We start from the raw sequence: 25,434 nt of genomic DNA on the forward strand, positions 1-25,434 counted from the left end.
GCTGTTCGAGCAGTAGCGGCACCCCCCCCCCCAGCGCCTTGAGACCCTACGGGTATGTAGCGCGCTCTATAAGTGTCACTGATTGATTGATTGATTGAGTGTAGGGCGTCATGGGACCAAAGCAATGCCAAACTTATTAGGCTTGTGGCAGCAATAATCAACCATCGATACTGAACTATCCGACTTCGTGGATAGGTCCATCGCCATCGCCATGACTTTCCCAGCTAACCGTTTTAGTGTAGCTTCTTGTTTTGGGGCGACAGATGCTTCACATTTGGAAATATAGGGTGGGGGGTGTTGGGAAGGGGTTGGGGATGGGGGTTGCTGCCCTTCATCTTCTGTTCGTTCTGACTCCGTTTGAGTCACTGTTCACAGCATTGTTTGCGCAGATAGTCTTTGTTTTTTCAGACAACCTTACACACGTACATTCACCATTTCACGACCTGGGTCATTCCCTGCAGTGCCAGCCCCATTCCTTTCTCACAACCAAGATATGCCATCTCACCCGAGGCCTGGGCCTCTTCCAGCTCTTTTCTCCCTTGGCCACCTGTTTTCTAGATGCCTGCCCTAGGTAGGTCCCTCCACATCTTGTCGTGGAACGTCAACGGGCTGCTAGAGCGTATCAAGCGCACTGCCATCCTCAAGAGCGCCCAAAGTCAATCTTCTGATATACTGCTTCTCCAAGAGACACACCTCCTGGGAACCCAATGCTCTTTCCTTGCCCCATATGGCTTTGATAGGGTTTGGCACTCGGGCTTCACACAGGGATCTCGGGGTGGCTATTCTGACTTGGTGTGGGCTCACCTTCGCCCCAACACAGGTAAGGACTGATACACAGGGCCGCTATATGGCCCTCCCTGGTTAGATTGAGGGACAGATCTTCAACGTCCTTTCCACATACATTCCTCCAGCCACACTTCCCTTTACTCTCCAACACCTGACAGAGGTAATCTCCGCCCTTCCCCAAGGACACACCATAATAGGGGGGACTTTAACGCAGTATTGCAGCCAACCCTCGACGCCACAGGGGTCCCTCCTCGTCATGCCTTGTCTGTTTGAAACGAGTACTGGACTGGTCGTCTACACTCGGTCTGTGTGACGCATGGCAGATCTGGCATCCCCGCCTGAAGCAGTACACTCACACCTCAGCAGCCCATCATACCCACTCCTGTATTGACCTGCTCCTCCTTCTTGCCGCAGATTGCCAGCTAGTTTCTGATGTCTCTATTCTCCCACGGGGAATCTCGGATCATTCCGCAATCTCTCTTCACCTGGGACACACCTCCGGGGGCCTGCGCTCGGTATGGCGGTTCAACGCGAGGTTTCTGCGGGACGTGGACCTCAAGGACGCGCTTGTGATCGAGCTGAAACACTATTTCCTGACCAACACAGGATCGGTCTCCTCCGTGGGCACGTTGTGGGAGGCCGTCAAAGCCACCCTGCGTCGGGAGGCTAGAGGCCTGGTCCATGTGAAACGGGCGGAACAAACGCTTGACCCAACTCGAGATACAAGCCGCACAGTTTGAGATGACCTCGGGAGACACAGAGGATGCCCACTCAGCTAGACAATTGGCGATGCTCCGTGACGAGATCCACCAGATCTCTCTAGATTTGGCCAAGATGCTCTGGCGCTCCTCCGTGTCACATGTCTACAGATGGGGTGACAAAAATGGTAAACTGCTACATAATCTGGTCTCCTAACCCAAAGCGAATAGAATTATTCCTGAAATCCGAGATGCCGTTGGTACCCACCACTGTACCTCAGTGGCTATCGCCCAAGCCTTCGTGGGCAATTATTCACAGCTCTATTCTGTCCGGACCCCTGGGGCCTCCCTAGTTGACCTGCTGGGAGGAACCGGAGCCCACCTCCCGTGCCTGCCTCAGGCCGCCTCGATGGACCTTTATCTTCCCCTTACTCCTGAGGAGATCCAGGGTGCTATCTCCCTACTCAATTCTGGGAAGACGGCGGGACCCGATGACTTTCCGAAGGAATATTACGCGACTTATCACAACGTATTGTCCCTCACCTGGCTGACCTTTTTAAACATGTGGTAGAGTCGGGCTCTTTTACCGCTGAGACCGACGTGGCCACCACAGTGGTCATTCCGAAAACCCACCTTGCCTTTCCTGCGCAGAGCACTGCCCAATCTCGCTCATCAATACTGAAATTAAAATCTTCGCTACTTTGTTGGCGCAGCATCTTCATCCCTTGCTGCACGAGCTGATCCATCCAGACCAATGTGGTTTCATGCCCTCTCGCGGCACTTGACATTGTATATGGCGCCTCATCTTGCCCAAGCTTATCCCCACCGTACTTGGCCCTACTTATAATAGACTTTGAGAAGGCCTTTGATACAGTGGATTGGGACTACTTGGAGGATGTATTTGCCACGATGGGCTTTGGTGCCCACTTCCGATGCCTCAACCAAGTCATGTGCTCGAGGCATATGGCAAAGTTCCTGACCAACGGCATTTTCTCAGAAGCATTCCCTATCCGCAGAGGCACCCGTCAGGGATGCCCCCTCTCGCCGTTTTTATTCACGCTGGCAATGAAACCGCTAGCATGCCTCATACAACGCGACCCCCAAATCCAAGGTTGGTCCTGGGGCCCTCATCAGATTGACAAAATTGCCCGCTATGCGGATGATGTCCTGCTTTTCCTGGCCGCACTGTCTGGAGGTGCTTTGGAAGTTCGAGACAACCTTGGGTCTGTACCTAAACCCGACGAAGTCCACCTTGGTCCCCCTTCAACCTTCAAGAGCCTGCTTTGATTGGCAGTCCTCCATCCCCCTGTGGTGGCAACCATTAAAATATCTCGGAATTTGGATAACCCTGCTACCTGAATTAGAGTGGGCTCGTAAACTCATGGCCCTGGTCACAAAAGCCAAATATAACCTTAAGCGTTGGCAGTCCCTCCCGCTCAACACCCTGGGAAGAGGGGCACTTTTTAAAATGATGATCCTACCTCGTTTTATATACGTCCTCCAAAATATCACTTTCCATCTCCCGGGTAGCTGGTTCCATGAGTTTGACGGGGTGCTGATCCAGCGGCCTATAGGAAATATGCCATAAGCAATGCTACCCAACTCTATAACCTACTACATAAAATATTACTCTAACTCATGGACCCATTAATCAAACATGACATATTTTGACCTACTGAATCAGGTGATCAAATTAAACCTATATACACCTTATTTACAAATGATATACAAACTATATACAACCGCGGTAAATGATGACGTCATTTGAACAAATCCTAACTATTTAAATGACCACCATGGCGATGGCATCTAGCTAATAGTAACCTGCGCTTCTGAATAACCAAGACCAGCTTGTTTTCAAAAGTAAAATTTTATTAACTAATTTTAGATTTTTCAAAATATAGTTTTATAAATGCAATTTTATTAGAATTATGGTAAGCATGTTTGAAAAGTATCATAAGAAAAATACAGTTTTAAGCAAGAAATTATAAGTTTAGCATTTCTAAAATCCTAAGTCCCTAGCTAAGCTAAATGAATGAAAAAAGTAAAGTTCTTTAAGGATTCTTACGTGCTCCACGCAAAGTCCAGCAGCACGACACCCTCATCCGAAAGTCAGAAAGCAGCAGCCAGCCCATCCCCAGGGCATGGACTTTTTATACCTTTCTATGCTAGCTAATCTAAGTAAAGGAAAATTTTCTGCAAAAGTCGATGTCTCATTGGTCCGAGAGTGACAAGTGACATGTCACCTACATTTCAAAACTTCCATTCGGTCATATTCTTTGGGACCATTGTCTTTCTTGTACGTGTTCCACAGCTTCCTTGATTTGCAACATTTTTGAGCAAAAGTTTCTCACTGACTCCATTACACTTCCTCGGACGCTAAGTTATCAAATGTTCTTTCTACCGGTTTCTGACCTTGGCCACGTCCGACAGAATAATGACAACACACCATCTTTGTTCAGTGAATGTGATTTTGACGGAACTTTTTTTTCTTTCAACATGGACATCTCGTGCTCCTTGCAGAATTAAATTCATCTTTTAGCAAACTCGAGCAAACTAGGCCCAAAAGCAGGCAACTTATTTTTCTAGTATAAAACAAACACAAGAAAAGTATTAATGTAAGAAATATTATTTATTTTGTTTCCACCCTTCGTTTACTAATTGATTAACCCTCCCCATTAGTCTAATGTTACCTAGCACAAAGCAAACAAATAAAGCAGCATTTTATATCTACCAGTCTTCATGAATCCATGAAACCTTATGTGCACCTAGAATAGTAGAAATGACATCACATAGACAAGGAAAGCAAAATAAGCACATGCTTCTTTTAAATCTGCTGCAGTTAGTAATGACAAAAACGAAAATGACAAAATTAATTTATTATTTTTGCACGAACAAAAGATGCAACAATTATGCACGTTTATGAGCACACATGTTAATGTCCCCGTGTGTAAAGTTTAATCTAGGTTGTGTTAGCATAACACATCACAAATCATTAATATTATTATTTATGTTATGGAAATGTGACTTCACGAGTTTAAACAGATTTCTGTTTTCTATCTCGCTCCATCAACTCCCTCATCTGGTGATTAACAAATCACCACACCACCACCCAAAATATGGAAATTTAGACTTTCTGGAAAATGATTCAAATTCATCTGTGTCAGTATTTCTAAAAATCTGTTTCTGCAAAATCCTTGCAATTGTCATAACGTGCTCTGTGTAATTCCTGCAACTCAATCTCCCTTTCTTCTTCTTTTTTGATTTTATAAATTCTTCTCTTTTCCTTCATTTGTTTGTTTCTCTTATGCAACAAACAACCAATTTTTGTCAAAATGAAAATGAATATTATCACAATCAAAGGTGCCAAAATCTTGCCAAGAACTGAACTTCCAATGTCATGGAACCAATTTTTGATTGATTGGAATCTTTTTGAAAGTTTTTCTGTAAAATCTTCTTCTTCTAATGGAATTATCTCTGAATGCATCTCTGTGATGTTCTTAATGTACATCTCAATGTTCTTACTTTCATCAGGGATATATGTGCAACAATGTTGCACATGTAAAATGCCACAGACTCCTCCCTCTTTTGCCAGGAGTATGTCTAAAGCAAGGCGATCTTGAATCACCATGGATCTGATTGCAATGACCTCAACATTCACTAATTGGAAACCATCAGCTGTATCTGTTGACAATCTGTCAACAATTGTGGACAATTTTCTGATTCTCCCTGCGTTCAGGGTTATACCTACAATAGGTATTACTGCTTGAAAAATATCTCCCAAAACTTCTGTAAAAGTTTCTCTTTTAGCCCTATTTACATAATTGTGAATTTTGAACAATCCTTCCGAATCTCTGTCAACATGGAACATTTTAGGAAAAACAATCCCAACATAACAAGTTCCATACCAATGATCAGGAAGGTTGTAGTAAGCCTTGTCACCACAAACAAAATAAATCCCAGGAAAAATTGGATCTTTTCCACCTTTGAATCCCCAACCTCCCATGATCTGATATGTATCTTCACAATTACTCGCACCCACAAAGTAGTTATCAAAAAGTGTATTGTCTCTCCTAATGCAAAGCTTACCACTAACTGGTTTGTCTATGTGAATTGCAATATTATCAAGCATTTTGCCATTAAGCTTCTCATCCTCTTTCTGCCAGAACCTGGATTTAGTCTGCTTGACTATCTCATTTCTCTTGTAAATTGCTCTCCTTTCTTCAACCAGGTTCAAAAACTTCTTTCCTTCAGCACTAAGTTTGCAGGTTAAATTGTTCTTGTAAGCATACTCATAGGTGAGTTCATTAGTAACAAGGAAAAATTCCCTCATCTGTTTGGCTTTCTTATGCTTATTCAAAGCACCCTCAATTTTTAAATTTGCGAAAATCTCGTCAAAATCTGAATAATAGTATTCTAAGCGTCCAGTCTGATAGAACAAGCTAGCTAACACACTGCATGTCACACCATATGTAAGAGGAAGCATATTGTATGTCACTCCCTCAGAAACAGTAGCAGGTAATTTAACGCAGACATAACAATCTTTTGCATCCATTACCTTGACATATTCACTCAAAAGCTTTGTGAATGTATTGCTTGAAAAATCATTAAAAGATTTGTCCTGATGAATGTTAGGTTGATGATCAATAACTTTGCCAGTTGCACTATGTTTGTTTTGACTAACTGAAGCTTTGCTTGTCATGTTGGCTTTGTGAAAATCTTTGTTAATTTCAAATGGAATAATAACAGCTAAAACTAACCAGAGCAGAATTAAAATGAGCAGACACACCAGAGTCATCTTACAGCATCTCTTAAAAATGGAACATCTTGAAGTACTCTGTTCCATGACGTAAGGCATCTTTGGTTAGTTTTGCCTTAAAAAGAAAAAAATTAAAACTATTTTAAAAATTTAATGAAATGAAAAAAATTAAAACTATTTTAAAAATTTAATGAAATGATTAATTATTTTACACTCCCCTTTTAAAATATATATATATTTTTTTTCTTTTAAAACCCTAACAGTATTTCTTCGACCTTATGTCACAAGTAAGTTTTCTTCAACTAAACAACTTTTCTTCGACCTTGTGTCACCTAACAAGATTTCTTCAGCCTTTTGCCAAAAAAAAAAAAAAAAAAATCCAATTAAAATTTCTGTACTTCAATCATTGTCACTAATTTCTTCAATTGCTTCTTCTTCTTGACTACTATCATAAATGTCAATGACAGGTGGAATTACTAGATAAGTCCACTCAGGAGATTTATATTTCTGATTTGGCCTTATAATCCTCTTTCCTTTTCTTGTCACTACTTCAATTTTTCTCCCGACTCCAACTTCCTTTTCAGAACCCTTTTGGCTACTGATTTCTTCCACCTGCTCCTTCGGTTTTTTGATCAACCTGACTCTCAATCTTCCACCAGGCCAAAAATCTGTCTTCCTCACGAATCTTCTCTTTGGTTCTGAAGCACTTGTCTCAGACTTCCAAGATCTTTTCTTTGGACTTCTACTTTCACCATCCACGTCACTTTCTTCAGTATCACAGTCTGAAACTTCAATTATTGACTCAGGAACTTCTCTATTCGGCAGTTTCACTCCTTCAGGAACTATACTTTGTCTTCCATCACTGGTACTCGGTAATTCGTCTTCTCCTCCTCTTCAATTACCTCCAACTTCCCAGATTCTGGATTTCCGTTCCTTACTTCAGAGCTTAACTTCTGCTTTTCGATACTCTCCTGGTCAGAAATTTCTCTTGGTTCAGCCTCTCTGTCCTCAATGGAACTTACTCCATTAATCTTCTTTACTGAATCTTCAGTCCTTTTTCCTTCTAATAGATTCTCTTCTTCTCCAGAATCTATTTCAATTATCTCAGAACCTCTTCTTGTCAATTCTTCATTCACAGGCATAGGTTCCAGATGTCGACCTCTTTGTCGATCTTCAGTCTCTGGATTTGTTTCACCTTCTACTTCTGAATCAGAATCTTCTGTAGTATCACTTTCTACATCAGAACTCTCAGGAGTAGGCACTGGAATGGTATGACTAGGTTGTATCCACCTTTTCAATCCTTTGCATTTCACTGCATTTGTAGTGACCAGAATTATTTGTCTAGGCTTCTGCCACCTAGGAGCCAAACAATTTCTTCTTCGATGTACTTTTGTTCTGACCCAATCACCAGGTCTCAAATCATGTGTCAGAACTTTCTCATTTGATTGTGCTTCAGTTCCCACCTGATTAGACACAGAAGTCACTATATCAGATAACTTTTTACAGTAATCCAAAATAGCACTGTCATTTATGCTCAACAGTTTGCCTACAGGTACAAAAGCTTGCCTCATGACTCTTCCCATCAGTATTTCATGAGGACTCAAACCTGTCTTTTTATCAGGTGTACTTCTCAATGACATTAAAACAAGTGGAAGAGCATCAGTCCACTTTACACCTGTTTCCAGACACATTTTTCCAATCCTGTTTTTAATTGTCCCATTAATCTGTTCAACCACCCCAGATGCCTCTGGTCTGTATGCACAGTGTATTTTCTGCTCAATGCTCAATGCCTCACATATCAGCTTCATCAGTTTGTTATCAAAATGGCTTCCTCCATCACTCTCAATAGTGACTGGAAAACCGTACCTTGGGATGATTTCTCTGAGTAGCAATTTAGCCACTGTAATTGAATCACACTGTCGTGTAGGAAATGCTTCCACCCATCTTGAAAATAAACAAACAATCACAAGAACATATTTCAAACAATTGTGTAGGGGCATTTCAATGAAATCCATCTGCAACCTGGTAAAGGGACCACCCTCTCGACCAATTACCCCTGTACCTACAACTGATTTTCTGTTTGGGTTCATTTGTTGGCATGACAAACACCTTTGACAAAAAGACTCTGCAATCGTTCAAAATTTTGTATTGAACCAAGTCTCTCGGAAAAGTCTGATCATGGAATCTCTTCCAAGGTGAGCTGGGCCATGATACAATCTGGCCATATCAGCAATCAAACAATTTGGTAAGACTACTCTGCCATCTTTATAGATCCACACTCCATCCTCATCACGTGGTCTACAATCTGCTCGTAACCATAGATCTTTTTCCTCATCATCTGCTTCATTTTGGAAATCTCTGATCTCCTGCCATGTCTCTACAACTGTTGTTAGCATCAATGAATTTGAATCAGTTTCTTTACTTTTTTCCCGATTGTATGCACAACATTTTCTTGCGCAGTACTTTGCTGTCTCATCTGCATAGGCATTGCCTTTTGAGATATAATCCACTCCTTTTGTGTGTGCAGCACACTTTACAATTGCGATCTCTTTCGGCAACTGTATGGCTTCGATTAATCTTTTGATGAAAACTGCATTTTTAATTGGTGACCCTGCTGAGGTCAAATAGCCTCTCTGAGACCAGAGCTGTCCATAATCATGCACAACTCCGTACCCATACTGACTATCAGTAATGATGGTAACTCTTATGTCCTTTGATACTTCACAAGCACGAATCAAAGCAATCAATTCAGCCACTTGTGCTGAACGAATTCCTTCAAGACATGATGCTTCTTTGACATCTGCAACTGTACAGACTGAATATGATGCTTTCAAAACACCTCCCTCTGTCCTCAGACAGGAGCCATCCACAAAGTAGACAACATCTGATTCAGGCAAAGGTACATCTTTAATGTCCTGCCTTGGTTTGGTGCAAAACTCCATGACATCCAAACACTCATGTTTCACTTCATTTTCATCAACAATTTCAGAATCAGGCAGTAATGTAGAAGGATTCAGATTCAAACATCTTGAAATGGAAACATTGTCTGCTCCTAGTATGATTTTCTCATACTTAGTCAATCTGCTGCTTGTCAAATGTTGAGTTTTACCTCTTGTCAGTAATATTTCAACTGAATGAGGCACAAAAACTTTCACAGGAAATCCCATTATGATTCCTTCACTCTGTTCAAGACTGACACTTGTAGCTGCAACTGCTTTCAAACAACCTGGTAATGCTTTTGCAATGGGATCAAGAACTGCAGAGAAGTATGCAATGGGTTTCTTTAGATTCCCATGCCTCTGAATTAACACAGACAATGCACATCCATCTCTCTCACTGCAATACAGTTCAAAATCTTTCTCATAATTCGGCATGCCCAAAGCAGGAGCTTGACATAAGCTCTTTTTCAGGTTCTCAAAAGATTCCATCTCAGCCTCATTGAGAATAATTGGATCTTTCACATCAGACCTTGTCAGTCTCTGTTGTGGTTTCGCAATTACCGAAAATCCACTTATCCATTGTCGACAGTAACCAACCATTCCCAAAAACATTCTAACCTGTCTCTGTGTTCTTGGTGGTTGCATTGCTTGAATCATTTTTATTCTCTCAATTGTCACCTGTCTTTTTCCCTTTGCAATTCTGTGACCAAGATATTTTACTTCTTGTTTGCAAAACTGTAATTTTGCTGGAGACACTTTATGTCCCTCATCTGCAAGATGATTCAAAAGTATTATTGTGTCTGTCACACAATTTTCTCTCGTTTTAGCAGCTATCAACAAGTCGTCGATATACTGCACCAACGTAGACCTGCCAGGTAAATCAAAATTTTCCAAAGATCTCTTTAATAACTCATTAAAGACTAAAGGACTTTCTGTATACCCTTGAGGGATTCTGCACCATGCGAGGGTCTTACTCTGGAATCTGAAAGCGAAAATTTCCTGACTCTCTGGATGTAAAGGAACAGTAAAGAATGCATTGCAAAGATCAATGACAGTGTACCATTCCGCATCATGTGGAATCTGATACAAAATGACTGCTGGGTTTGGAACCACAGGGCAACATGGAACAACAATCTGATTAACTTTTCTCAAATCTTGAACTATCCTGTACGTTCCATTCGACTTTTTAATTCCCATGATCGGTGAATTACAAGGGCTACTCTCAATTTCTTTTAAAACACCTTGTTTAATGAATTTTTCAATCACAGGTATGACTCCCTCAATTGTCTCTGCTTTCATCTTGTACTGTGGAATATTAGGAAATTCTATTCCCTGCTTCAGTGTGATTTTGACTGGATCAACATGTTTCATCAGACCCATCTCGTTCCCAGTTAAATCCCAAATTTCAGATTTCACTGTTTCTTTGAGCTCTTCTGGCAAATTTTCTTTTTCAAACGCAGGAAACAATTTTGTTTCCTCTGTTTCCATCAACATCATTGTCATCCTGTACAAGCCATCTTCCTCCATTGTTTGTAATTCAACTCCTTCAGGAGAACAATATATTCTGCAATTCATCTTGCACAATATATCCCTGCCCAACAGATTCACTGGACTACTGTTACAAACCACGAATCTGTGTTTGTCTTTAAAATTTCCAATTTCAACTGGTACTGGATCAGTCAAATCAGTTCTGATTTGTTGATTGCTTACTCCAACAACTTGGATGGTATCCCCAGAGAGAGGTAGGTTTTCAATTTCCACTGATCTAACAGTAGAACGGGTAGCACCAGTGTCCACCAGAAAAGTGATGTCTACATCATTAACTTTCCCATTTACAAATGGACCAGACTGGTCAACCTCAAGAGTGGCTCCAACAACACACTCTTCCTCCTCTCTCGGGCCCCGTCAGTAATAATCATCAGAATCACTTTCCTGCCCTTCTGTTAACAAAAACTGTTGTACTGCATTTTGCACTCTTTGCCTTTGCGGTTTTATTACCTGATCATCTCCTTGAAATCCCACACCTGAATTATATTTCCGAGTTCCCCCACAATTCGGAAACGGTGGCTGTGGCAATTGATTCTGACGGTTATTCACCTGATTCACCTGTTGCTGCAACTGTCGCTGAAGGTTTAGTTCGTTTAAATTCTGTTGCAACTGTAGCTGTTGCTGCAGGTCAACATCATTCTGCATCTGTGGATTTAACAATGGACTTTTTAAATTTCTAGGTGGTTTCTTACATTCGTCTCTCCAGTGTCCAAGCTCGCCACAATTAAAACAAGGTAATTTTTGTTTCATCTCTTCAATCCTTGGGTTAATTTTTCTCACAAGATTATTACCTTTAAACTTCCCTTGCCCTTGATTCGAATTTGTAGTTTGAACAAAATTTGTGTTTTTATTACCAAGACTAGCAATCTGATGCTCAGCCACTTTTACCTGAGCCCACATGGCTTTCTCCTTGAGCTTCTTTTGTCTCACTTCTAATTCGCCTTTCTCAAAATGTCATCAACAGAAAGTGCTTGCCATCCGACAATACTGTTTCTGATCATGTCTGCAATTTCTGGTTTCAAACCATAAACGAACCTGTAGACGAAATGACTCATATCTTTCTCGTCTAGTTTTTCATAGCCACTGTATTGTTTAAAGATCAACAGTAACCTTTCGTAAAATGAATGAACTGATTCTTTTGTTTCCTGGTTTGTTCTTTCTATCTTAACCCAATCAACCTCTTTCGGTGGAATTTTGTTTTTCAACCAGTAAATCACTTTTTCATAAAACTCCATTACAAGAGGATTTGGAGCACCTGTTTCCTTATTTCGATCAGGTTCTATTTTTGGCCAACTTATGGCTATCTTGCATTCTGTCCAAAGATCTGATGGGACGACAATGTCAAAAAATCCATCCAGATCAATCCACAGAACTTTTGAGACTTTGATGAACCTGTCCACTTGCCTATACCACTCGACTGGCTTGTCCCTCAGTCTTGGAAAATCATTTGTGAACAGCAGTATGTCCTGTCTTGACCATGGGACATGAACATATCCTCCACCTGCAATCTCTCTCATTGGAAATTGTTTTGACAATTTTTCTAATTTCTCATCTTCCTTCTTTTTCGTCCATTTCACTCTCCACTTGCTCAATTCTCCCAATTTTTTAATGTAGACAATCAAATCTTTTATGTGAATTATTCTTCCCATTGAGTTCAAACTCTCAATGTCGCTTTCTGAAAAATCTAATCTGTAATGTTTTGCAAAATTCCTTTGCTTGCTCAAATCAATTTCAAGTTCAGCTGCCAGTTCATCCAACTGATCATATTTGTTTTTTGTTTTCCACTGAATACTCTTGCAAATGAACAGTAGTTCATCATCTCGATAATAATTTAAACTGTCAGGACCAATCGTACCAATTATTAATTCCTCAATATTTGCTTTTAATTTTGCAACATCAAGTTTAGGTTTTGTCACCCTGACTTCAGGACTCTCAGCATCAGATTCTGCACCCATCGGTGTTTTTGGAGATTAATCCTCATTAAAAGTCAAATCTGGCATTCTCGATTTTGAAGAGTTAATTTCAGATATGTCTGAGTAAACTTTTTCAGCAACCCTTTGAATTTCTGCATTTAAAGGAACAGTCAAACCTGTTTTATTAACTTCTCTTTGCTCAAAAACAGGCTGAACGGGACCAATAGTTACCGGAACTGTCACCGCTTCCATGCTTTTTGTTATTTGTCGAATTAATTCTTCCTTTGATCGTAAATACTCAGAAGAATCTCCAGCCTCTACATTTCTGACTTCTCTCACATAATTTTTTGGAGCTTCCCTTGCTCTTGGAATTACTGAAAAATGTCTATCTTCATTACGGACATTTGCATTTGTCTCAGTTTCTGGTCTTCTTGGAGTTTCAACAATTTTACAATTATTTGGGTACAATTTTGGAGCTTCATTAATTGGAGGTGCACTCGGTGTAGTTTCTGTAGAAACCATCGGAGTAGACCAAGATCTAGGGGGTCTCAAAGGCTGATTCCTTTTATCGGAAGTATAGATTTCCTCTAAAACTGCATCTTCAGATTCGCTTTCGACAGGGGCATTATTTCTCTTTTCAGTTCTTTTTCCCTCAGGAGAACCTAAAACCATCTCCCTAATTAAGTAGAGTCCCTCACTCATGCTTCCCTGTCTCCACATTCGCATCCTGTCTTCATGTGTTTCTCTTCTATAACTTGGAGGTTTAGGAGGTCTTTTAATTCCACTTGCTTCTCTTTGTAATTGGTACATCTCATCCTCCCATTCAACTAAAGCCTCAAATTGAGTTGGTCTCGGCTTTGGATTAAGAGCATTCATTTTCTCTCGTAAATTTCTTAAAACCTTTACATTAAATGAACCATCATCAGGCCAGGTCAAAACACCATCATCCTTTGTGTAGTGTTTCCAAATATCAAACCACAAAACAGTATGATAACCATATTCACCTTCCATATACGCTGCAGGTGTTTTGTACTTATGAAGTAATTTACCACCTCGCGTTTCAATTTTCTTGTCAGGCGACATAACATTTTTAAGTTTCTGAAACAACGATGGCTTTTTCTCAACGTGTTTAAAATGATAACTCATTTTTAAGAGTTAAATTCAATTAACAAATTTGTTCGTAAAATATTTCCGGGATGTTCCGCTAAAACAACCAATCCGTGCGCGAAACACACCAACAAGCCAATGAGAGTTGAGCTACGTCACTTTTTTACTCAACCAATAAAAATGAAGATTTTCTGAAGAACCAATCAGCTTACAGTTCGTCAGAGACTCAAGAACCAATCAGAGCACAGCTTGTGACGTATGTCACCCAATCCCAGCGCGGCTCTGTGACGTACACAGCAGCTGCGGTTTCTCGCTTCTCACTCTTAGCGCTTACCCCTCCTTCACAAAATCTTTTCACAGCGCCATTTTGAAAACACTTTTTCAGTGAAAATTAATCTTTAACAATGACAATAAAGACTCATCTGTCTGTTTCTCTAAATAGGATAGTTTACATACATTCAAGTATTCACAACTCAGAATAGTCGGCCCTATTCTCATAGAATAATTTTCATTTGCCAGTAGAGTAATCTTTTTACTCTGCCTTTCAGACAAGTAATTATGAACTCATTTCCCTCCGAACGCACAACCAAGTGACTGTCCGAAAGTTCCACTCGAACATAAATTACAGAACAAACTCGCACTTTCACACGGAAAAATCCCTAACTTCAAACACACATGAAATCCGTACAGGACTCTCACCTGTTTATAGAAATCATGCACCGTTAGCAAAATAACGACGTTATCCGTACAGGACTCTCACCTGTTTATAGATATAAAACATGTACCCCTACAGGACTCTCACCTGTTTATAGATAATCATGTACCGACGTTATCCTACCCTTCACTCAAGCTCGAATATAACTAATACTCTTATCACAGTGAGTTTTACAACAGGCGCTTTGTCCCTATTCTCATACTGCTCAAATTTCTTAGATAATCCTCACTATCCAAGATTCACACCTAGCCCTAAAACTGTGTTGCACGACCACAACACTGTGTTGCACGACCACAACACGTGATACACGGCGATATCACTTGTGATACACGGCGATATCACAACTTTGAAACAGATCAAATGTCTTGCGTGACTACCTTCTCATCACACAATCTGTACCGGTACAACTCACATATAGCACGGAAACGAACTCAACATGTGTTAAACATCGATCCTATTTCTATACCATAACATATCAATAACACCTTGGTTACCCTTAGCAACACCTTGGTTACCCTTAGCAACCATCAATTTCTGCTACCAGAAGAATTGATCCAGCGGCCTATAGGAAATATGCCATAAGCAATGCTACCCAACTCTATAACCTACTACATAAAATATTACTCTAACTCATGGACCCATTAATCAAACATGACATATTTTGACCTACTGAATCAGGTGATCAAATTAAACCTATATACACCTTATTTACAAATTATATACAAACTATATACAACCGCGGCAAATGATGACGTCATTTGAACAATCCTAACTATTTAAATGACCACCATGGCGATGGCATCTAGCTAATAGTAACCTGCGCTTCTGAATAACCAAGACCAGCTTGTTTTCAAAAGTAAAATTTTATTAACTAATTTTAGATTTTTCAAAATATAGTTTTATAAATGCAATTTTATTAGAATTATAGTAAGCATGTTTGAAAAGTATCATAAGAAAAATACAGTTTTAAGCAAGAAATTATAAGTTTAGCATTTCTAAAATCCTAAGTCCCTAGCTAAGCTAAATGAATGAAAAAAGTAAAGTTCTTTGAGGATTCTTACGTGCTCCATGCAAAGTCCAGCAGCACGACACCCTCATCCGAAAGTCAGAAAGCAGCAGCCAGCCCATCCCCAGGGCATGGACTTTTTATACCTTTCTATGCTAGCTAATCTAAGTAAAGGAAAATTTTCTGCAAAAGTCGATGTCTCATTGGTCCGAGAGTGACAAGTGACATGTCACCTACATTTCAAAACTTCCATTCGGTCATATTCTTTGGGACCATTGTCTTTCTTGTACGTGTTCCAAAGCTTCCTTGATTTGCAATATTTTTTAGCAAAAGTTCCTCACTGACTCCATTACACTTCCTCGGACGCTAAGTTATCAAATGTTCTTTCTACCGGTTTCTGACCTTGGCCACGTCCGACAGAATAATGACAACACACCATCTTTGTTCAGTGAATGTGATTTTGACGGAACTTTTTTTTCTTTCAACATGGACATCTCGTGCTCCTTGCAGAATTAAATTCATCTTTTAGCAAACTCGAGCAAACTAGGCCCAAAAGCAGGCAACTTATTTTTCTAGTATAAATCAAACACAAGAAAAGTATTAATGTAAGAAATATTATTTATTCTGTTTCCACCCTTCGTTTACTAATTGCTTAACCCTCCCAATTAGTCTAATGTTACCTAGCACAAAGCAAACAAATAAAGCAGCATGTTATATCTACCAGTCTTCATGAATCCATGAAACCTTATGTGCACCTAGAATAGTAGAAATGACATCACATAGACAAGGAAAGCAAAATAAGCACATGCTTCTTTTAAATCTGCTGCAGTTAGTAATGACAAAAACTAAAATGACAAAATTAATTTATTATTTTTGCACGAACAAAAGATGCAACAATTATGCACGTTTATGAGCACACATGTTAATGTCCCCGTGTGTAAAGTTTAATCTAGGTTGTGTTAGCATAACACATCACAAATCATTAATATTATTATTTATGTTATGGAAATGTGACTTCACGAGTTTAAACAGATTTCTGTTTTCTATCTCGCTCCATCAGTGCTCACCAAGTTTTTGTGGGGGAGTGGGAGACCACGTATGGCCTTGACCCGCTGTGGAATACCTTACTCTGATGGGGGTATGGGGGTGACCAACCTTCACCTCTATTACCTGGCTACCCGAATCATTGTCATCCATGACTGGTTTGCTGGAGGCTCGTCCGACCCGGCCTACCGGACTGAGCTCAGGACCATGGACTTCCCACAGATTTTAGCCTACCTGTACGGGACCCCAGTTCCGCTGACCAGCTGTATTACCACCACACGGCATATCTCACCCCTACACGCCTACAGAGGGCGGGTCTGCGCCCCTCACCGTATTGCACACGTTGTGGCCAGGCCCTGGCCGATTTTTGCCATATGGTCTGGCTGTGCCCCGATCTCACCTCCTTCTGGGCGGGTATCGAAACTAAAATCACAAACACTTTGGGGTGGCATGTCCCACATGATCCCTTCTAGGGGTGTTTAGCGGCTTAGATGGTTCTCGAGCCGACAAGTGTTTCTTGGGCACGGCATTGGCAGTTGCCAAACGAGACATAGCGACGGCCTGGTCGCAGGCAAAGCCTCCCACTGTACGTAACGCAGAGGGATGGACTGGTGCGCAGCCCAGGAAGAGCCTCTTTTCGGGGCTGCCCTGAGAAGTTTGAAAAGGTGTGGGGCAAATGGCTGAACATGCTGGGCTGAACTTTACTCAGATTTCCCACTTGCTTTGTTGTTTTATTTTACATCCAAGAGAGCCAATACAAGGACCTTGTATTCTGAATGGGCCATCGTATTATCTGTCGTTGATGGGCAATGATGTATCGTGCATTTTTTCACTGTCTTCCTATGTTTTGGCTCCTATAAATGGTAATAAAAATTGATTATCAAAAAACAAACATCTCCAAGAATATAGCAAATAGTAATGAGAATGGGGTGCAGCCGTGTCCAGTGCGGCATTATAACTCAATTGAATTTGACATGAATCCATTGACTCTCACTCTTGCACTAGGGGCCGTAAAAAGTCAAGAGATCCAGCTAATAAGTTCTTCATGGCGGCTGACCCTTCGAGGCATGGCAAACATTAGTTCCACTCTATTGAGTCAAATGCTTTTTCAGTATACAAGAACGTTACCACCACTAGGAGATCAGGGTCAATTTGGTGCATCAGGCTGAGAATTATTCACAGGTTATCTGCAGTACATTAGCCGGGAGAACAGTTCTGACAACTAAGGCATCAGTCTCATAGCAATGATCTTTGCTAGTATGTTAGTGTGGACAGTGATTAAGGAGAGCCGCCTGTCAGAAGGACATAAAGAAGAAAAAATGCCTGGCTTTACTAGGGTGAATGCTACTGGTTTTTAGACTGCCAGTGGTGGAGACACTGCCAACCGTGTGGCTTTAAATGTAGCCAGAAGTGGTAGGCTAAAACCTCTCCATAGTCTTTATAGATGTGGTCATAAAACTGTCACTGCCCAGGTACTTTCCCTCTAACATGGTTTTAATGTATTCCCATATTTCTGAAGTTGAATTTGACTGCATCAGGGCTTCCCAGTCTTGGTTGTCTTACAAGGCCCCTATTACCTCATACTTATATTGTGTTACATCAATATTGGAGCAGTAGTCTATAAGGAATAGAGCAGGTGGTAGTAATGTCTGATGGAATGTCGTGGTGTCTGTGATAGGATTTCTCCTCCAGTTCACCTAAATTACTTTATGTAGGGTTCATCTGTGATATATGAGGCATGCAAGTGTTGCATCTGGCGCCCCCACCCCACCTCACCACATTGTCTGGTTAGCGAGCATTCATTTATAAAATTAACTTCCCTAAACCCAATCTCGCAAAAATCCACCAGTAGCTAATTTAGTCTTCCAAGTACTTCTTTAAATTGTATTAGAGTGCGTTAGTTTTCTAGGATTTTTACACTCCCGTCTGTTTGAGCTACCCACCCTTTTTAGGTCGAGCATTCAAGACCTCTAGTATGTATATACTTATATGTTTATGTACTTTGTGTATTTTCAGTGATATGACCATTGAAGGCCCTAATTTTATATTAAAAACTGAGCTTTGGACCATACCATTTCCAGCTGAAAGGCAATATTTCTCACCCTATCTTCCCATACCTGGCGTGTCACGCAGTTTGGTGCTTACTTTCCCTCCATGTTAAAGAACAGTAGATGTTTCAGAACCCAGGCTAATGTGCTGCATAGCTAAATACATATAAGTTCCCAAAGGCGAGACAAATTGAATTGCAAATGCGTGTTGCATATGCCTTGAAGGCCTCCTAGATAATACCAGCACTGGCTACCAATTTCATATTAAAATTAAAGTATTCATTAATCGCCCGTCTCACATTTGGCCTCAACAGCAAGTTCAGGAGCACCTCTAGTGAGAAACACCCACATTTGACACTGTCTCACCAGTGTGAATGATTAGCAGAAGTAGTACCAAGGAGTGATCTGATACGTGCATAGATGTATATTGTCCTTCTGTGCTCAGGCGCATGCATTGTGAATGATTAACCAGTAGTCAATGTGCGATGATGCACCATGAACTGAGGGGTAGTACATGTAGCTACTCCCAGAGAAATCTTCTGACGCCATATGCCATAAGTCTATGCAGTTGCATGGTCTGAGTGATCTCCCAAAAGTTACCTGAAAGCATTCTGCAGTGGAAATGATAATGTCTAGGATAGGGTCTAAAATTGCAAAAAAGCCACTTCCACGGATAATAGTGAGGGGGCCATGTTTCATATATTTGGAGTTGGCACTGTTTAAGAAACTGAGGTTACCTACATTTATGCCATTTGAATTGTCAAGGGTAATGGGCATGCCATGAAGTAGGCCCTGAAAAACAATATGTCTACCTTGTGCATCATAAATGTTTTACCATGATGAAACGGATCTTACCTGTGAATTAAAATGGCCACCCCACATGAATAACATGTCCTATCCAGCCTTTAGCAACACTGCTCCAACAGCTAGGCGAAAGCAGCACCTAGAGCAGTGCATCTGAATCGTGTGCCAATTTAAACAGGAGTTAACTCGCCAGGCCTCTTTAGCATCATTTAACTATCTAACTTTCCAGGTCATCAGTCATAACATAGGTCTGGTATGTTCATTGGCCATAAGCATCAGGGAAATATTGTAATTTACATTCTGCCTCTGAACATTCTGTTCCATTTCACAAACGTTCATGTCACAATCTGCAAACGTCACAACTATAACATCAATAATTAAACTAGACTAATTAAACATATGAGTCAAGAAACTGTGAAAAACAAATATCTCTTCGTTCACAAAAAATCCCCCAATTAGACAGTAAGATCCCTGCCCCATCCTAAAAATAAACCCAAATGAGGAATACTAACTGGAGTAGCGTGCACGTGACAACAGGGTGTCTCTATCCCACCTCCTGGTCTGTGATGATTTTAACTGTATCTTAGACAGTCTGCACTATTGCACACCATACATTGTGTGGCTCCCCAACATTCTCTGTCGGTGGTTGCTAAATCTTTTTTGTTGGTATTGACAGATCCCCTTGATCCATCTTTGTTGTTGTTCTTGCCAAAGCTCATTGCTAAAACGTTGGATGCCTCTTTGGGGGTCCGTATAGCTTGATTGCCATGAGAATATGCAAATTAGCAGCATACAACATGGCATATTTTATCCCATGAGATCGCCGAGTCAAAAAGGCATGCCACTCTTCTTGTACAGAGAGTGTGTAGTCATGTAAATAGAGAGTAGGCAGCCTGACACAATCACCTTCCTTTCTCCCTTGCAAGCTTGAGTGCAAAACCCTATCTCAAAATTTCAGAAATCATGCTATTATTACCCAGACAGAGTGCTCAGCTGAGGTCTAGATGCTAATGCTAATGAATGATGAGTATGCTTGATAATAAAAATGTCACAAAAGTTAGATCTATCAACAAGATCTGACAGTAATGTAAGAACAAATATTTCATGCTTATCCATGGACTCATCGATCTATGATCCAGATGTTACCGCGCATTGACCTTGCTTCCAAGTCTTCACTTTCATTTTTTAAGACCTCTAGCCATCCAGGATGTTCTCCATTAGTAGGAGTTGTGTAGCGTCAGTAGTGACAGAGACCTACAAGTAAAAGTATGCATGACAAAATAGCAAAAAACAACATTGTTGCAGATGGGTGCAGCTTCTATATCGGGACCCTCTGGTGTGAATGAGAGTTAATGCCACGCGATCCAGAGCCTTTTACCTTAGGAGAGGCCCGCGCAGGGCTGTCCTCTTTCCCCATGATATCTGTATTGGCGCTTGAGCTACTGGCGCCATGGGTTCAGCAGGACCTTTTGATCTGGGACATCAGTGCTAATGGGCCCTGGGATGGATATATTTCTCTCTATGCCGATGACATTCTGTTATACATCACCAGATCCCTCTGGTCCATCGTCAGCATTCTCAGATCTTCTGGATTTTCTGAGACCACTCCTGGTACCAAATTAACTGGGACAAGTCCTGGTTCATCCTCCTGGCTGGAGGATACCGATTCTGCCCTCGGACTGTGTCATGCCGATTGTGCAGGATGTCTTTGTGTATCGAGGCATCCTTGTCACTTAAGTATCGGAACAATTCCTGGAGATGAATTTGAATCCACAGACCGATAGACTCCCCAGAGATGTGGAAAATTGGTGAACCCTCCCACTATCCATGATGGGTAGCGCCACCCTTTTTAAAATGATGGCCTTACTGTGCCTACAGAATAACCCATACAAGGTACCCCCAGACGTTTTCAAACAGATCAATTCTGAGGCTTGGCGACTGCTGTGAGACAGAGGGACCGCCCACATAGCATTGTGTAAACCTCATAGGAGTGTTTATGAGGGGGATTGGTGGTACCAGACATCTTTAAGTACTACTGGGCTGTACAGCTTATTACAGTCACTGACTGGATCTTCGCGGGACAAGTGGAACCAGCATTCCACATGGTCCAAGAGGCCATGAGGAGGGGGGATTGTGAAATGGCCCTATACTTTAAGACAGTCAAGGATTAAATGCCGACACACGCCCAGAGAGTTGTCCGCTTGTCGAGGGAGGTGTTGAGCTAGTTGGACTGGGGGCGGGGGGGGAATTGATGGCTTTGATCCCACTCTGGTGTAATGACAATCTGCTTGAAGTAGGGGCTATCAGGGGGTCTTGAAAAATGGAATCTAATAGGTATTTCTCATTTGGGCGATATATGGTGAGGGCAAGCAATGGTGATATTTGAAACCTTATGACAAGAATATGACCTGGCAGAGAAGGAACAATACAAATACCTACAGCTAAGATATGCCCTTCACAGTCACATATTGGAGAGGGACCAAGTACTGGAGGCAGCCCCACTGTTGGATCTCCTTATTTTGTCATTGTTGGAGCACAAGGGAGTCTCCATGACTTACAGGAAGACAATAAATAACTCTCCTGATCTCTTGACTACCCTGAGAGAGTCCTGGGAGAAAGATCTGACGTCATTAGATGATGACTACTGGGCAGAAGCCATTCAAAGCCTCAGGGAGGTACACAATTTAAATTGATCCAACTTAGGATACTCCATAGGGTATACTATTCCAGGGCTCTTCTACACAAAAAGAATAGGGGTGACACACCATTCTGTCAGCAAGGTAGCGGGCAGGAGGGCACCTTCTTCTATGCTTGTTGATTCGACTCTTCTGGGCAGCTGTCCTGCAGGTCATGACCTAGGTCCTGGGACAAGAGGTCCCCACAGTCACCAAACTTCTCCTTTTGAATATCACCAGGGAAGATGTGTGGGCCAGGTACCAGAAGAGCTGGTTTGCGACAGTGGCGATTGTGGCCAAGGGCTAAATGGCATGTGCCTGGGGGTCACTTCTTGCGGATGGAATGGAAGGTTGATCTGTACTGGTTTCAGAGGGCTGAACGAGGAGTCTACCAGAGAAGCGACTGCCCTAAAAAATTAGGCAATGTGTGGGGCAAATGGTGTGGCTAGCAGGGAGAATGACAGTGGGACGGGGAGAGATGGTGTTGGGGTTGTTTGAGATGTACACTTTCAATGGTAATGGTAAGCCATTGCAATGTCTCTCGGTTTTATTTCTTTGTTTGTGTATGCCATAACGTTGACTCTAGTGTTGCTTGTATCTTACTCATGAACGATAAGAGTTGCATTAATATATGTACCAATTGTACTGAGCATTTTATTTTCTTGTAATGAAGATAAAAAGAATTTAATAGAAAAGACTACAGCAATATTGAGTGACATGGCTATAATGTAAAAATATTGTCGACAAAAATATTGAGTTTAGATTCTTTCTATGTAACCTATAAAAATATAGTGGCAAAAATACAGAGGAAGAGAATATTGACAAAAAAGGTAAGAATATTGACTTTGTAATATATCTAAAAGAAGGCACCAGACAACTTAATGACACCACATGTTACTGCACCTCTATATATACAGAGATAAAAAATTCCAAAACTGAATATGGCAAATTACTGATTGACTGGAGAGAGAAAGGACTTTTAGAGTGGGAGGAGTACAATTATCTTAAGTGTGCTCATCCCCGTATTCCCATTTTGTACCTCCTGCCCAAATTACATAAGAACGCAGTGGACCCCCCTGGGAGACCTATTTTCTCGGCAATGGGCTCCCTGTTAGAAAACACCTCACGATTTATCGATCACTACCTGAGACCCGTTGTGATTGCACTGCCAGCATATTTGAAAGATACGACACACTTTATAACCATCATTGATGGTATCCAATGGAAAACAGCTTATACGCCTGTTACGTTGGATGTAAGTAGCTTATACACAAGCATTCAACATGACCTGGGGATACAGGCTGTACAACACTACCTCAAAACACAGTCTATTTCCATACATCTACACTCACAGATGCTGGTTGACATGATTCTTTTCTGTCTCAAGAACAACTTTTTTATTTTTGATGATGCGGTGTACCGGCATTCACAGGGCATGGCGATGGGCACCTGCTTCGCCCCCAGTTACGCCAATCTAATCATGGGCTGGTGGGAGGAGCAGGTGTCCACGCAACTTAAAGAGTTTGACAGTAATGTAGTCCTGTGGCTGTGGTACATCGATGATGTTTTTATGGTATGGAGAGGAAGCATTGAAGTGGCCAAAACCTTTTTAGGGAAACTCAATGATAACAACTTTAATTTGGTGTTTTCTGAACAAATAAGCAAGACAGAAATAGAGTTCCTTGATGTAAAGGTTACAATACAAGATAATACAGTGACAACAAGTCTGTTTTGTAAGAAAACTTTGGGAAACAGCATCCTGATGGCCAACAGTGCACATCCTCGGAACCTGGTTGACAGCATCCCCTATGGGGAGCTGCTTCGGGTGAAGAGAAATTGCAGCACTGAAGCAACATTTCAGAACGAGAAAGAAATAATGTGCAAACGCTTTAAAGAGCGTGGGTACAGAAATTCTACTATTGAGAAGGCATGCATTCATGTTGATTCAACCGTTAGGAACAAACTATTCCATCCCAACAAGATAGATGAGACAGATGATACCATCAGATTTGTAACTACTTTCTCAGGACAAGCAAACGAGATTAAAAGGATTTAAAAAAAACACTGGCATGTTTTAGTCACAGATGAACACCTTAAAAAACATATCAGTAGCAATACCCAAATCACGTTTAGAAAGTGTAAATCTTTAAGAGACGACCTTAGTCGAAATCATGTCACGAATAAGACCACAAACAAGGATAAAGCAGGCTTTAAATGTTGTAGGGATTGCAAAGCTTGTAGAAAGAGTGTGGATTGTGAGTTTTGGGAAATTCCTAACTCTGACAGAAGGTTTGAAATACATAAAATGCTAAGCTGTAACACCATGTATTGTGTTTACGTATTAATTTGCCCATGCAACAAATTGTATGTGGGTAGCACAATACACCGTGCTAAAAAACGAGTGATGGTGTAGTGTAGTTCCTATATTCCCAATAGGCTCTGCGCATTGGAATAACATAAACAGCAGTTTAGACATAGGATTGAGGTCATCTAGGTCTCCACTGACTATGTTAGACTTAATTAGTTTTGCCAGCTAGCTCAGAGGTCACTAGAAACTTTCTCGGATGTTCAGGAAGGAGTTAACTTTCCTGATTAGACAAGAAGGGATTAGTTTCTGACAACCATATAAACATGACAACTTTGCTCCCTCAAAATAAAGAGTATATCTCTAGAGTCGTGTGAAAACAATAGACAACTATTTCACTCAGTCAATCGTGCATGCTTAATTTCACCAGGAGTGCAGAGAAATAGAGAGACGGGCGTTTTCAATAAAAGGTGTTATTTATTGAGCAGTCTTCTTTCTCATGCAAGAGAAATGAGTTGCCACAAGTGCAATACTTATCATGAAGTAAAGTGCGTACAGTAAAAGGAGTATTATGAAATAATACTGTAAAAGCATTGATATGGTTTCTTAGCCATATGATACTTTAAAATGGATAAAATATATACATACATAAAATCATTGACTAAACGTACTCAACTGGTGCTTCTAAAATACACCTACCCTGGTGTACCTGACCTAAGCCTAATATGTGGGAAGGAGTAAGGAAGTTGCAGTTTAAGTTAAGTTAGTTTTTGCCAAGAATCTGAATCAAGAATTCTCTCAAGGTTTTAATCAGCTCCGTACCTTGGTTCTAGAATGAAGGAGGTCTTGTATCTCTCTCTCGGGACTCGATCTCCCAGCAACCCGCAAGGGTGACTGGAAACACCGGAGCTGGATTTCTCGGCTGGAGAAAAGACAGCGTCTCTCTCAGTGCGTCAAATGGGGGGGGTCGGCTTCCTTCGGCACTCGCATCAGCTGGGCGTCGGGCAAGTAGATAGCCGCTCTGCTCCAAACCACTGTGTGTTTGCTTAAGGCAACGTTGGTATATTTATACCTGGAAGGTGCCGGG

The sequence above is a fragment of the Lissotriton helveticus genome, chromosome 9, assembly GCF_964261635.1.
Source record: "Lissotriton helveticus chromosome 9, aLisHel1.1, whole genome shotgun sequence".
Classification (NCBI taxonomy): domain Eukaryota; kingdom Metazoa; phylum Chordata; class Amphibia; order Caudata; family Salamandridae; genus Lissotriton; species Lissotriton helveticus.